This window comes from Oreochromis niloticus, linkage group LG9, assembly GCF_001858045.2.
Source record: "Oreochromis niloticus isolate F11D_XX linkage group LG9, O_niloticus_UMD_NMBU, whole genome shotgun sequence".
Taxonomy (NCBI): Eukaryota; Metazoa; Chordata; class Actinopteri; order Cichliformes; family Cichlidae; genus Oreochromis; species Oreochromis niloticus.
The window spans coordinates 393,875-409,442 of record NC_031974.2 but is presented as its reverse complement, the minus strand read 5'-3'; the positions used below and the strand labels follow the sequence as shown (position 1 = coordinate 409,442).

The window sequence follows — 15,568 nt, the reverse complement described above, 5'->3', positions numbered from 1 at the left end:
TGAGTAACACACACACTTAGTTAGAGGGATCACTGATAGGGGAAAGTTCAAATTGTTTTGCTTGGGGTGGCTTTTAGACTATATTAGGAGGAGCAAACATATTAGCAGATCTGAAAAGGAAAAAACCTGTGTTATGAAAATGATTTTAATCTTTTATACATGATTGCATTTGAGGTTATGTTATCATCATTGGAGTGTGACATTTAGGCCAAAAGTCACTCATAGTTTAGCTGTATGAGCTCAGGCCTTATGTCTGGCTATGACAGAGGTGTGAGGTGAAGCTGGGGTGCAGGAGAGGTCACGACACGTACACAGTACACAGCATGCACGCGCCCCCGCACGTGCACACACACACAGATAGACTCATTTAGGTAAGAGTTTATAACTGCAAAGTCGAGGCGTACGTGGTAGTCTGTTACAGGAAGTCCACCTGATGTTCGGGGAGATAAGGAGGCGCTCATGGAGCGACAGCGAAGGCGGGCTGACAGGAAGCATCAGCCGTCGACACGAAGATGATGTTCTATGTTAAAAGTCATTGTGGTTTTGGAGTGACGTATGCTTTGTTTAAATCTGCCTAGCAACAGAAAAGGAGGCTGTACTATTTTAACCCCATAAAACAGTTGTCTGAATATGGTAAAGACAGTTCAACACTGATTGGGTTGTTGAACTCACACATGTGTTCATTAAAATGCCGTCTAAATTGCACACGCCATGGATTCTTCTCTCAACATTGAACCCTAACATTGGTCTCTGTGTTTCTCAGTTGCTCCGTCTCCCATGTCAGTTGTATCCCCTAGTCAACACTGTGTGTCAGGGTTACGTTTCCTGTTTTACTTTGAAGGTCTGTGTCTTACATGAATGTATTGAGTTTTACTTCCCTTGGGTCTTGTCATGTCTGATTTCTCCCAGCTGTGCTCCCCTTCTGTGTCTCATTCTCCTCGTTATTCCCCAGTGTATTCATGCCCTGTGTTTCTCTGTGTTGGTGTTATGTCTTTTCTCATGTTGTGTGTCTGTTCCTACATCTCCCAGTGTATGTTTTGTTAGATTTTGCCCAGTTTAGGTTTTGTATGGTTTTTTTCTGTTCAGCAATAGAGCTGCTTTGTGACTTTCAGTCCCGCCTCAGTTGAGTCTGTGTTTGGGTCCTTTTCCTGCCTGCACACAGCTGTAACATAACAAACCGTGTGTTAAATTTGCCTTATGAAAACAGTTTGACGTGACAAATAAAAGGTTTGAGCTATGATTTCACTTCCTGTATTTCAGAGTGTCGACCCAAACTTTCAGAGTCAGAATACTTTATTAAGCTCTGTTGCTGCAAGACAGTAAAAACAATCACAGAATAAACTGGATTGAATAAATTGTTATAGTAAAAAGTTGCAAACATCACAAACAGCTATAATATAACAATTAACTAAATTACTTTTTTATTTTATATGTTTATTTATTTTTTGCCTGTCCTGTTCAGTTCTTTAGCAATCAGAATTTTTTTCTGACGGAAAGATGCCCAACGGATTTATGTTTTTTCAAGTGGAGAAAATATGCCAATGCCATATTGTTCCACTTGATTGATCTATATTATCATTGTTTTTTTTTCTTTTTTAAATTTCATTTTCAAATCAAAATTGTATTTTAAGTTATTACAAGTTCGACAGACAACAATACAGAAAGGGAGAAATAAAACAGAGGGGAAGGAGGGACAGTAAAAGATTTCTTTGGCTCTCGGAGGAGGTGGATGCATCTTTCATCCTCTCCCTTCCTTATCTTCCCTGCTGCTGCTTCCATGTCTTTGTCTAGTCTCATCTAACTCTAACCTTCAAAGAGTCTCTCAGTCATGTTCTCTAAAACCTAAAGAATTATGGATTTGATCAACTGGTCCCGTAACGAAATTGACACCTTCCTGGGCTTGGGAGAGCCCCATTGTCCCGCAGACAATATTTGCTACTGGATACTCGATGGTCGGTTGCGTTGCGTGTCTGGCAACACTCTCGATGGAGGACATTGAATGACATCTACCAATCTGGAACCACGATAAGAGTGTTCTGGCTGATTGGAGCTGTCTCGGACCTGGCTTATCGAAGTACAAGAAGCAGCTACAGCTGTTCAAAATCCCATGAGGCTGGCCGACATGATAGACGATGGGCAGGGCTGTGAGTAAGACTGTGTTATTGAACAAAATATGGATAAGGTCTTGGAGAAGCTCATGGCTCTGCAATATAGATATATTGCAGAGCCATGAGCCATAGATAACATCTTTGAGAAGAAGAACAGGAATTAAGAGAACTGAGAGAATTGGTGACCAGTGATGGAAATTAGACCAACTGTAAAAATTGGATGCAGTTGTTTGCACTCAACCCAAACATTCACCATCTTCACTCATGCGGCTATCCCACTGCCACCAGCTGAAGGCCTGCCAAGGTGGAAGCTGACTGGAACAACAAAAATTCTCCATGATAACAGGATTGTTGACAGAACTCTTTGTCCCTCCTTCAAGGCCACCTGGGTCCACTGGAGACTGTTGACCTTCGCTCAACCAGGCGTGGCAGCACTTTCTGTGAGCTGAAAACGGGATACACACAGACACATGCACAAAACATGTACACTGATACTGATACGTACTATCACCCTCCCTCCCCCGAATCCAACGCCTCCTCCCATGCTTCTGATGTGGACAGCGGATCAGCTGGAGGTGCGATCGAAGATTGCAGCAGTCCCAGATCCAGCTGTACACTCTGGAATACTCTCCCATGTTGCTTTATTTTGTTTTATTGTGTTGTGGTGTGATGATGTCTGTGCATTCCGGATTATCCTTCTGTGTTACACATTTCAATGTTTTTTTTTCTTTTCCCTTGCTACCTAGCCTGACCTGTCTCCCCAATGTGATGTTTGTGTATTGTATGTACGGTCAGCAAGGTCTGTCATCTAGAATAGTAAGAAAGTGTCACAGTTTGTGTTGACAGACCGTGGGGATGTGGAGAAGGAGGACCCAAAATGCAGGACTCTTCAGATAAAGCAGCGACTTTATTTACAGTGTTGCAAATATGAACCACAATAAATTCCTGTGCGTCCCACACTCCCGTGCTGTGTCCGCTCTCACTGTCTGTGCTCTGAAACTCCGCTTCCTAGTTTCCATGCACCCGTGCTTGCTGCCCTCTCGTCTCCACACTCCTGCAGGAAGAACACAGCCGCAAATACTTCACACTATGGCAAACTTACACTAACTGACATCTAACTGGGAAAGTGACGGAAAGTCTCACGCAACGATCCAGCATCGGAGAGAACTCAACCACACTCCTAAGTAGCTCTCCCAATGAAGCTTGACCAGCTGCACACACCTATACCCACAAACAAGAAAAACAAAGAAAAAACAAGGGACAGCAACACCAAATATACACATGTCCATAAACTATTCAAGAACCCTGGGTACCCAGACGCAGGGTTCTTGATAAAATGTAAAGTGTATTTATTAAGCGCTTTTCATAGACAGGCAGTCACAAAGCGCTGTACAGGATTCTTATCATTCTTATTTTCTGGTTTGTTTGTTTCTTCCCTTTCTCATCCAATCTGTCTCTGTGTGCTGTGACTAGTGTCCTCATGTTTGTTTACCTCCCACCTCCTCAGTCATGTCTTTGTATCTGTCTTGTGTCGAAATCTTTTTAAAGTGATGTTACATCAATGTGCTCACAGACATTTACCTTACACTATGTTTGAGTTACAGTCCATCATCTGTGAAACATAACAGAGATTACAGTCTTCAACCTTCAGTGAGCTTATGGTGAGCCTACAACGTTAATCATTAACAACAAAGCAACTGAAGCATGGCTTGACAAGTCTAGAAGACAGTTCAAATTAAATTATTTATTCTAGTCTATGTCTCAACACCATGTAAACCAATGAGTAGTGGAAGAGGTGTAGCTAATGAAGTGACCAGTCTGAGGGATTTCCCTCCTCCTCACTGAGTTTCTTTTCCTGCTCTTCTTCGTGTCTTTATAAACTGGTGGTGTTGGCACAGTATTCCTACACGCATTACTGTTTTTATTTACAGATGTCCAATATCTCCATATGCTGCTCCTCTTTCTCACTGTCTGTAGCCCAAATGTGTTTTCTCAGGGCATCTGAGTCACGTGATCGCACAGCAACGAATCACAGCAGAGCAGGAAGAAGGGGCGGAGCAAAAAGTGTGTGCAGGAGAGGAGTCAAGCAGAGAGAGCTCCTTTTTCATGAAACGGGAGTAAAGTCGTGAACTTAGAGGAGAGAAACAAATTAAAGTATCGATCATATACCACTACCAACGTCCTGATCGATACGTGCATCGATCTGCCCACCCTTGTCTCCTGGATCGTAGCTGAGATCAGCGTGAACCACGTGGGTCTCTGCTCCCTGATCTGTTTGCTGTGTTTGGAAAGAGTTCCAGCTTCATCACGGAGTTTCTCTCGGTTTGTGGGCTCATCTAAAGGTAAGCACCGAGCTAACTTTACTGTGAGCTCAGTTCATGTTGAGTTTAGCTCCTGAATGAGGTCTTCTGCTGCTCTCCTCGGTGTCTGTTCAGTTTATTGTCAACACGCTGAGAGAAGAGTGAGAGAGTGTTTGGAGAAAAACACCAACTAATCATTAGCTCAGCATGCTGGGAGAAGTTGAGCGTTTGCTGGCAGAAAGTTGGAGCAGAAAAGTCTTTTCATTGTCCCTGCAGCTGTTTTTCTGCCTGCACCAAACCTCTACAGCCTCATTTCTATTTGAAGTGATAACAAGCGGTGTGTGTGTGTGTGTGTGTGTGTGTGTGTGTGTGTGTGTGTGTGTTACAGACAGTGTTTAGGTAGGGCGGTAAGCTTTGATCTTTTTTCTTTTTGGTCTATAATTTGAATTTTAGTCTTCAATTTGTCAAATGCATCTTTCCTGGATTATTTAAAGTAATTTTGAGTCAACATTCAGTAAATTCTAGGGAAAAATTATGGGCAGAAATCTGTGCCATCAGAAACTGAATTTGAATAAGTTAAATTTGAATTTGAATTACTCGGATTGAATCTGAATTGTAACTTGAATGAAAGCTTTTGAAAACTGAATTTGAATTAGTCTAATTTGAAATTGAATTTATGGTTTGAAACTGCATTTTATCCTTTAAAAATTCAGCTCTCGAATAATTTCACATTCACTTCTCACCATTCAGTTTCAGTTCTACAATTCAATTTCAGTTCCAAAATTCAGTTTTTTGGGACTTACATCCGGTTCCGGTTCAAGCGCAGATTAATAGAACTACAGACTGATAGCGTTACTGACGGAATCTACAGCGTCTTGAGCTGAATTAAGACTTCAGAAGTCATTCGTCATGTCGAATGACCAGCGGATAAACTCTCAGGTTGGTAATAAATGTATTACATGTATAAGAACAAGCGTCATGTTAACAAATGATAGCCGTACAGTAACCTTTATGCTTATTGTAGCTGCTAGCTAAAAACGCTAATTTAGCCTAGTTTGCCCTGAATTCAGCTTTGACAAACAAATATAATCGACTGTTTCTAGTAGAATTCCAAAGTTGTCATCTTGTACCCTCTCAGAGCCCTGTATGCTTGCAGAGACCCCTACAGTAAGGAAACATGCAAAACGCTGTCCAAACCTTTGTATTTGAGCTTTATTTATGTCTTACACAGCATCCCAACTCTTTAGCGAACTTAATAACTTTAGCTAAAGTGAATAGTTAGTCTTATTCATTAGTGCAGCGTTACTGGATCACCTCTGTTTGAAGTGATATAATATGATATACAACTATCACTGAAACAGCAAACTTTGTAAATAAATAAACAACACTTCTCATTCTCTAAACGTTTGGCCACAGATGTAAATTACACTATCAGTGCGTGTTCACTCTTGACAATAATTACATTTCTAAATTCTCTTTGTGCATTTACAGGTAAACAATATCTAATATTTTATCTAAATGACTGCTTTGTCTTTGAAAAGGTGAAGAGCCTGAGGCCGGTGACAGTCCAGTTCTACTCTAAGTACATCCTTACGGTGGTTCACAGGACAAGGCGACATTCCTGTCCTGCCAGAAGAGAAGAGAAACTTCAGAGTCTTCATGAAGTTCAACCACACCTGTCATATGGAATATGACAGGGGTCTCAAACTCCAGTCCTCGAAGGCCGGTGTCATGCAACTTTTCCATGCGCCCTCGAGGACTGGAGTTTGAGACCCCTGCCGTATGGTGTTCATGCAGTTTTCTACCCCACAGTTACAGCATGTCTGACTGCCTGTTCAGCATATGCAAAAATATATGATGAGTTTAAGCATGTGATGACTAAGGCCTTCCATTATGGTGTTTGTCATCACATGTCACAGACATCTGGATGATCATTTGGAATAAACAAAAAAAACAAAAAACTTGTTACTTCATCTTTTATCTTTATTATTATTATTATTGTTCTTATTTTACATTTTTCATTGTTAGGCATTGGGTTTATTTGTAGTAGTCCTTTCCAGCTTCTTTCCCTCTTCCATATTACTGTGTCAGCTTGTCAGCATCTATTTGGGGTTGGGAGTGGAACAGGAAGTAAGGAACAGAAAGTGCCATTTAAACCAGGAGAGGTTCTTATATTTCAGAAGAAGGGATTAATTCAAAAGAAATGACCTCAATGCCATATTTTATTTAGGAACCCTAGAGAGCACTTTGCAAAATAACACATTCTTATAATTTCACCCTCAGATGAGCCAAGCTACGACTGTCAGGGAAGGTGATGTAGGTACAGAGCATGTGAGAGTGGTTAAGTTAATGTCTCTTGTCTAGATGAAGGCACAGGAGGGATCAATGGCACGGCGTAGAGATTCAGTATCTTCAGTCTTCAGTGGACACTCCATTTCTGGCACAAAACACCTGTAAAAGATGGTCGATTTAGGAGGTGACCCGACAACTTCAGCCTGTCAAACATAGCAATGGAGCAGTATGTTTTTTAAAAAAACAACTAATAAGCATGCACTCAGTACCCTAAGAATTATTATGATAGTTAAACACAGTGATAGTTGTATATCATATTATATCACTTCAAACAGAGGTGATCCAGTAACGCTGCACTAATGAATAAGACTAACTATTCACTTTAGCTAAAGTTATTAAGTTCGCTAAAGAGTTGGGATGCTGTGTAAGACATAAATAAAGCTCAAATACAAAGGTTTGGACAGCGTTTTGCATGTTTCCTTACTGTAGGGGTCTCTGCTAGCATACAGGGCTCTGACAGGGTACAAGATGACAACTTTGGAATTCTACTAGAAACAGTCGATCATATTTGTTTGTCAAAGCTGAATCCAGGGCAAACTAGGCTAAATTAGCGTTTTTAGCTAGCAGCTACAGTAAGCATAAAGGTTACTGTACGGCTATCAATTGTTAACATGACGCTTGTTCTTATACATGTAATACATTTATTACCAACCTGAGAGTTTATCCGCTGGTCATTCGACATGACGAATGACTTCTGAAGTCTTAATTCAGCTCAAGACGCTGTAGATTCCGTCAGTAACGCTATCAGTCTGTAGTTCTATTAATCTGCGCTTGAACCGGAACCGGATGTAAGTCCCAAAAAACTGAATTTTGGAACTGAAATTGAATTGTAGAACTGAAACTGAATGGTGAGAAGTGAATGTGAAATTATTCGAGAGCTGAATTTTTAAAGGATAAAATGCAGTTTCAAACCATAAATTCAATTTCAAATTAGACTAATTCAAATTCAGTTTTCAAAAGCTTTCATTCAAGTTACAATTCAGATTCAATCCGAGTAATTCAAATTCAAATTTAACTTATTCAAATTCAGTTTCTGATGGCACAGATTTCTGCCCATAAAAAATTTCCCTGAGTGTTCACTGATGGAGAGAGTTTGTTCTTTTTTAAAAAAAAATTTCAAGGACGTTTGTGCTCCAGTCCATCAACCTTTAAAGTGACAATTTCAAAAGAATCAACTCTAACAGTCACTCATCCAAGTGACTTCTTCAGTCTCAGCTGACTGCAGGTTTCCCCAACCCTATAAACAGTACATTTGCACAATAACTGAAAGTAGCCCACTGAAGGAACAATGGGCTGAGGTCAGTTCCTTGAACATTAATATGCAAATTCTCATGACCATTGATCAAACACCACTGATCAATGGCCATGAGTACCATTGTGTCAGAGGGCGTCCGTTTTCCATCTTCAAACTGGGAGCTGTTTCCACAGCAGAGGGGCCTGAAAGCTGAAGACTCTGCCTCCCGTTCTACTTTTAAATACTGTAGGAACCACGAGTAAGCCTGTAATGTGAGAGTAAAGTGCTCTAATGGGATAGTGTGATGCTATGAGATCTTTAAGCTATGATGGGGCCTGATCGGTCAAGACTTTGTATGTAAATATGATGGCTTTAAATTCAATCCTGGGACACACGTCCTTCCTCTTGTTTCACTGTGATGTTACAAAGATCTGTTTTGTGTCCCAGCTGATCAGCAGGAGGAGAAGAGTCTGACGGAGCACCAGACGAACATTTTCAACCATTTGGACTCAGCTCAGCTGCTACAGTGGACAAAAATGTCATCAACACAAAAGGTGAGGAACATATCACTTTTATTGAAACTGTGTGCACTTCATCAGCTGATGCTGGTTTGTCAAGATTGAAGAAGATTCAAGAAGACGCTTATTGTCATTTTGTATGGTGATACCCAGGCTGAAACGATATGCTGTTTCTCACCAGCATCTACAGTGCAATAATCAATACAATTTAAAAAGAGACAAAAAAAAAAAAAAAAGGAGAAGATTAAAAAGCCAGTAATAAATCACAACAATAAATAGGAGTAAATAACATAAAATCTAGATTAAAAAACAAACTCAACACACTCATACATGTACCAGCAGTCCTTTCATAGAAGGGGATAATTAAATAATGTAGTGTGTGTATCTGGGAAGTATATTGTATGCTGTGTATGTGTGTCGAACTCCAGGCCTCGAGTGCTGGAGTCCTGCGGGTTTTAGACGTGTCCTAGATCCAACATGTCACAAAACAGCTGTGTGTAGGCAGGAGAGGACCCAAATGCAAAACTCACCAAGACTGAGGATGAACTCAAAAGCACAGCTTTATTGCTGAAAACAAGGGAAAATGATATAAAACTAAACTGGGAAAACTAATAAATCATACATGAAAACACAGAGTGACTCACACAGGTATGAGGGAGGACGCAACACTGAAAACAGGAAGACTGAGGACTTAAATGCACACATAAGGTGATCAGGAGAAGTGACATTAAATGGGGAAACAGCTGAAACAAATGAACATAATGATGTCACAGGGGAAGTGTAAAACTAAACATAATGAACACGGGAACACAGTGATGGGTTTGTCTGGCACAGACCCACCGCTGGAACGAGACAATTCGACTACAACAGCAAAAGCAAGACGCAAGTCACCAGAGCGCCTTGTGTGATCTTGTGCACGAGGGAGAGAACTGTGATGAGCGCCGTTCCTTCCGCTTGAACCCCGGTCGCTCTCAGTTAGCTCCCCTGTAGCACTGCTCTTTATTGTGGTCACATGAATATGCATAGGTTCATTAACATATGATGTGTTACACAGGTATACATGTGAACAAAGAGTGCCGTCTGTGTGTATGTGTAGGGTATGCATGTGTGTGTGTGTGTGTGTGTGTGTGTGTCAAGATGTGACCCTGTGAACGACTCCCCAAAGCTGGTGCCAGGAGTCCAGCGGTCCACCTAAACAAAGGGCTCTTATACTTGAACAGATACAGAGTAGGTGTCCTCCCATAGTATAAATCAGTAAGAGAAGGTATGACCTCTGTCATGACTTAAGGATGTGTGTGCATGACAGAGTGCTCTGGGACGCACACAGTCTTTGCAGACTGCTAAGGATCAGACATCCTATCAATATGCAATCGATTATATAACTCTAAGCATATATGAGTATATATTTCTTTTTTTTTTTCTTCTTTTTTTTTCAACAATTTTTATTTATTTCATTTTAAACTTCAATAACAGAACTTAAGGATAAATACACAAATAAATAGTTTAAAAAACAAACAAACAAAAACAAAGGGAAGTTATCCTATTCTTTCTTCACACACCAATCCCCACACCACCACTCTGTCATTACTCCTCTGTTCTTCAAGTTACAGAAAGCCAGCTTGTAAAGGGGGACCAAATACAATCATATTGATGCAATTTGTCTAATAAACCATAAGTCACTTTTTCGTAGGACGCCAACTTAGCCATTGTCATTAGCCACTCTTCATAGGGAGGGGGGTTCTTTTTCCGCCAATGTCTTAGCAGGACCCGTTTGGCCGTAGTAAGAGCCAAAATAATCCATCTTTTTGTATAACTGGAAAAATCTCCATCAGAAAGTTCTGTGGTTATATCAAGTATGGACAGTTTTGGTGAGATACCAAATCTCCATTTTAAAACACTGAAAATTACCTCCATTATATTTTCCCACCAATCCCGAAGTGCCGAACAGCTCCATAAGATATGTAAAATCGAAGCATTTTGACCATCACATCTCCAACATTTGTCCGTAGAGGCCAGGTTCCATTTATACAATTGTTGCGGTGTTCGATGCCACCTATGGATTATCTTAAGTTGAATAAATCTACTGCCTGTTTCTTTATACATAGTATTAACATTTTGAAAACATGAATCCCATTCAACTGAAGATATGTCCGATGCCATGTCCTGGGCCCAGTAGCCCTTAACTTTAAGGAGAGGGTTAGCTGACCGTTCTTGCAATAAGTGCTAAATCTTAGAGGTAATACCTTTACCCAAGGGTGATCCTGAGAGCAGGACTTCCACAGGGCTGCCCACAGGACAACTCAAGGGGGTTCCCAGCCACTTCGATAATGAACTATGTATTTGGACATATCTCCAGAATTGATTACGCTGCAACTTATATAACTCCACAATTTTATCAAAGCTTAAAAAACATTTAGTCCCACAGTCAAATAAATCTGATACATTAAGGATGCCTGCTTTACGCCACTGTAACCAGTCAACCGATGTCCCTCCAATTAAAATTCTTTTATTCCCCCATAAGGTTGCCGAAGGTGATTTAATAAAGTCCCAGCGACCCGCCCTATGTAATTTACACCACAATGTCTTCGCATTTGCAATTATAGGATGGGTAAGTTTATGACTGGTATCAAACAACTCCCTCCAAGGAGAAATACCGCCATTAACTTCCGTCTCTATATAGGACCAAATAGGTTTAACTGGTGCAGTAGGTAACCAAGCTCTAAGTTGTTTCACATTTATCACCCAATAATACCATTGGAAATTAGGCAATGAAAAACGTCCTTGTTTTGCACTCGCTTGAAGTTTCTTAATACTTAAACGATGCGGTGAGCTACCCCAAAGAAACTGCCCGATCAAAAAGTCTAGATCTTTGAAATACTTATCTGGAATATGTAATGGAATATTAGATAAAATATAAAAGATCATGGGTGCAGTCATCATCTTAATACAACTAATTTTACCCCATATTGTGAGACGTACTCTGGACCATCTACCAAATTCCATTTTCATTCTTTCAAACATTGGCTCCATATTTGCTCGAACCATCTTAGTGTAATCCGAGGTAATTTGTATCCCCAAATACCTCAAACCATTCACGGACCACCGAAACTCCCACTGTTTAAATAAAGTATTAGGGCAGTGTCCTGACATAGGCATTGCCTCTGATTTATCCCAGTTGACGCGATACCCTGAAAGCAGCGTAAAGCTGTCTATACATTCCAATAGGGCTGTAATTGACTTCCCAGGCTGGGTCATAAGTAACAACATATCATCTGCATATAATAGAAGCTTATGTTGACTATTACCCATCGAAATTCCAAATATATTTACATTATTTCTCAGTTTTTGTGTCAAAGGCTCTATAGCAATTACAAAAAGACCGGGGCTAAGGGGACAACCCTGTCTTGTGGATCTCTGTAAAAGGAATAGATCTGATATGAGCCCATTCGTCAAAACTCACGCTAAATTGTCACCAAAACCAAACTTTTTTGTCTTAAACAGATAATCCCACTCAACACAATCAAAAGCTTTAGCAGCATCCAGCGATAGAGCCACTGTTGGATATACTGAATCATATACATAATTTTGCAAATTAACCAACTGCCTAATATTATCTGAACCATAGCGGTTTGGAACAAAACCAAATTGGTCTGCATGTATTATTTTCGCCATTACTACTTTTAATCGACCTGCTAAGACCTTTGCCAAGATTTTTTGGTCAGAATTCAGCAAAGATATGGGGCGGTAACCACTTGGGTCTAAAGGGTCTTTCCCAGTTTTAGGAATAAATGTTATAAGTCCAGAGTGCATTGACTGAGGTAATGAGCCTACTTTAAACGTCTCATTATAAACATCGAGCAACAGGGGACTTAACATATCCTCAAATGCTCTATAGAAATCCAATGGTAACCCATCTAATCCTGGAGCTTTATTAAGTGGCATACTGTTAATTGCACGGGTAATCTCCTCCACTGTAACTGGAGCATCTATAATCTGCTGGTCAGTAGTAGAAAGCTGTGGCAGGTTTAAATCAGTAAAGAATGCTTTGAATTTCTGTTCATCTAAACTACCTTGTGTAGAATAAAGATTATTGTAAAAGGCCCTGAATCCATCATTTATATGTCTAATAGAAGTTGAAATAACCCCTTCTGATTGTCGTATGCCTGGGATATGGTTCATACTGTCTTTCTGTTTAAGACGGTACGCTAATAAACGGCTCGGCTTTTCTCCCATTTCCCAATATGCTTGATTAATGCGAAATAAAGCATATTCTGCCTTTCTGTTGTACAGTACATTCAACTTATATTTAACTTTAACGATTTTATTCAACGTAACTCTGTCTTTTGTATGGGAATGTACTGCCTCAAGTGCCTTTAATTTGGCTTCTAACGTAATGATATTCTTGTTAACTGCCTTCTTTTTAAAGGAAGCGTAAGAAATTGTCCTCCCCCTTACGTAAGTATGCCTTCATAGCATCCCACCAAGTAGCCAATGTAGTGTCCTCTCGATTATTTGTCTGTTTGTAGAATTGTATTTCATCTCTTATCAATTTAATAAACCCAGAGTCTTTAATTAAGGACACATTTAAACGCCATCTGCGGCTTTGGGGAATCTGTAAAATATTTCCAAGACATAGAAAAATTGGCGCATGGTCCGAGATTACTATATTACCAATACTTGAATCTATAGAGTTATTCACTAAGGCTTCAGAAATAAGAAAGTAATCGATTCTAGTATAAACATTATGAGGCGGAGAGTAAAAGGAATATTCCCTGCCTTCTGGATGCATTGTCCGCCAAATATCATTCAGACCTAAATCTGAGATCATCTACCTTATGGCAACTACAGATTTACTCTCTGTGCCTCTCTTAGGAAGTGATCTATCTAGGTCTTGATCCAGTATTTGATTAAAATCTCCTCCTACCACTATTTGTGCACCTTCTAATTCCAAAAGATACTGTGAGGTTATGAAAAAAGGCGGATATGTCCGCATTAGGTGCATAGATATTAAATAAAATTATTGGTGTGTCCAGTAGTTGTCCATAAACCTATATAAATCTACCCTCCTTATCTGTTATTACTTTTGTTTCAGTAAAGCTAACTGTTTTATGAATCAGAACCGACACTCCCCTACTTTTACCAGTTCCAGGACTGGAAAAGACTTTACCTACCCAGGAACATTTAAATTTTAAGGCTTCTGACTTACACATGTGCGTTCCTTGAATAAAGGCTATATCAACTTGTTAAGGGAAAATCCCAAACAGAAGTCTGCCAAAGTAAAACAGAGACACAGTGAGACAATATAATCAATCACATGTACATGGGTGAGCATCTCAGAAGAGAGTCACACAGTGTACTTCTTTATTCGTGCATTTATAGTCACTGGTGCCCATACAACAGGGCGGCGTATTTTCGCTCTTCTCAGAAAAATGACTATACAACAGTATGTGGCTATCTTACTGGAACATTCCGTTCCTCTTTTTATCAAGACATGTTACACAGGCGTGCTCTCCCGTCCAGCAGGCCGTCCAAGGACGAGCTTCTGGCAAGCAATATGAATCACAAACAGCAATGCATTTAATAAAAATCTTTTTACACAACTCTTGATAACTTTAGATATGTTAAAATTTTCTTCCTCTTAATCCCGTTATTCAACCCCTTAACATTCCAGCTTGGCTATTTTGAAATCTGTCTGTCTATCCATGTTACAATGTGGAATTCCATATAATACTCCAATTCATAAGTATATCCATTGTAGAGGGTGGTTTTATGTGAAGATAAACCAATTTATAAATACAAGCATTCAAACTAAATAGAAACAAACTGAAAACAGCTCCAGCAAAACTCCAGCCAGAAAAAAAGAAAAAAGAAAAAACAAGACTAAGTCTTGCTAACACTGGAAATCCCAGGGTTAGTGGTCACTGGTGCCCGGCTACCAACGCACATAACTACTAGTTTATAGGGATATTTAAATTAGTCGAGTAAAAAGAAAAAAGAAAATCCCTGCACCAAACCCATCTAACAACACGTTAAACACACTTACATATGGTAAAGTACTTCACCATTCCCGATCACACAACAACAACAACAACAAAAAAAAGGCAGAGAGTGTCACTTATCTTAAGGGAACATATTCTTAATAAATTTTGCAGCCTCCTCCGGTGAAGAAAATCTGTGCCTTGCTCCATTGCGTTTTATTTCTAGAGTGGTGGGGGAAAGCAGCGAGTATTCCACTCTTTTTTTTCTCTCAACTCCAATTTGATTTGTTTGAAAGACATACGCCGGTCCATGGTTCATCGGGAGTAATCCGGAAAAAACATTATCTTCGCCCCACGCCATAGAATCTGGCCTTTCTCTCTGGCCGCCCGAAGGATATCTTCCTTATCCCGGTAACGGAGTAAGTTAACCATAACAGGCCGTGGTCGTTCTCCCTCTCTCCTACTCCGTTTCGGCAGACCCATAGGAACACGATGAGCTCGCTGTATTTCTAGCGTACTGGGCTCCAAAGTTAAATCCAACATTATGGGGATCTCCCGCTGTAAGAACTTGATCATATCCTCTCCTTCTATTAACTCAGGTATACCAATTATCCTGATATTACAGCGCCGTCCTCTATTGTCCAGATCTTCAATATGGTTCCGTAAGTTCTCAGTTTCTTCTTGAATAGTGGGTAATTGTTGCTCTGACGCACGGGTTGCCTCCTCAAGAGTTGCAACCCGACTTTCCACTTCTTCCATGCGGGCACTCAACACATTAATTTTACCTTCGATCTCCTGAACAGTCATTTTATTTGTTTCGTTTCTTTTTCAATATTATTTGTCGATGTCCGAATGATTCTTATCTCAGCAACCAACTCGTTTAATGTTAATTCTCCTCCCGAAGTTACACACCTTGCATGGCTGGGTCTTCCTGAGGCCTGCTGACGTAGGCATCCATTTTCTTAGTAGTTTTAGCTTGTGGTTCAGGCGGAGGGTCTTTAGCACGCTGCGCCCTTCTAGTTTGCCGTTTCCGCATTAGTTCACGAGGGCTAGTTATTTAAAGGCATTTCACATACAT

The 15,568-nt window shown here is 40.2% G+C and overlaps 1 long non-coding RNA gene across 1 annotated transcript; it reads left to right on the top strand.

Moving 5' to 3' along the window:
• Positions 1-4,154: 4,154 nt before the first annotated feature.
• LOC102080022 (uncharacterized) lies at positions 4,155-8,549 on the top strand. The gene is made up of 2 exons (XR_003221587.1): positions 4,155-4,450; positions 8,442-8,549. It is a non-coding gene; the product is annotated as an uncharacterized LOC102080022 (long non-coding RNA).
• Positions 8,550-15,568: the final 7,019 nt, after the last annotated feature.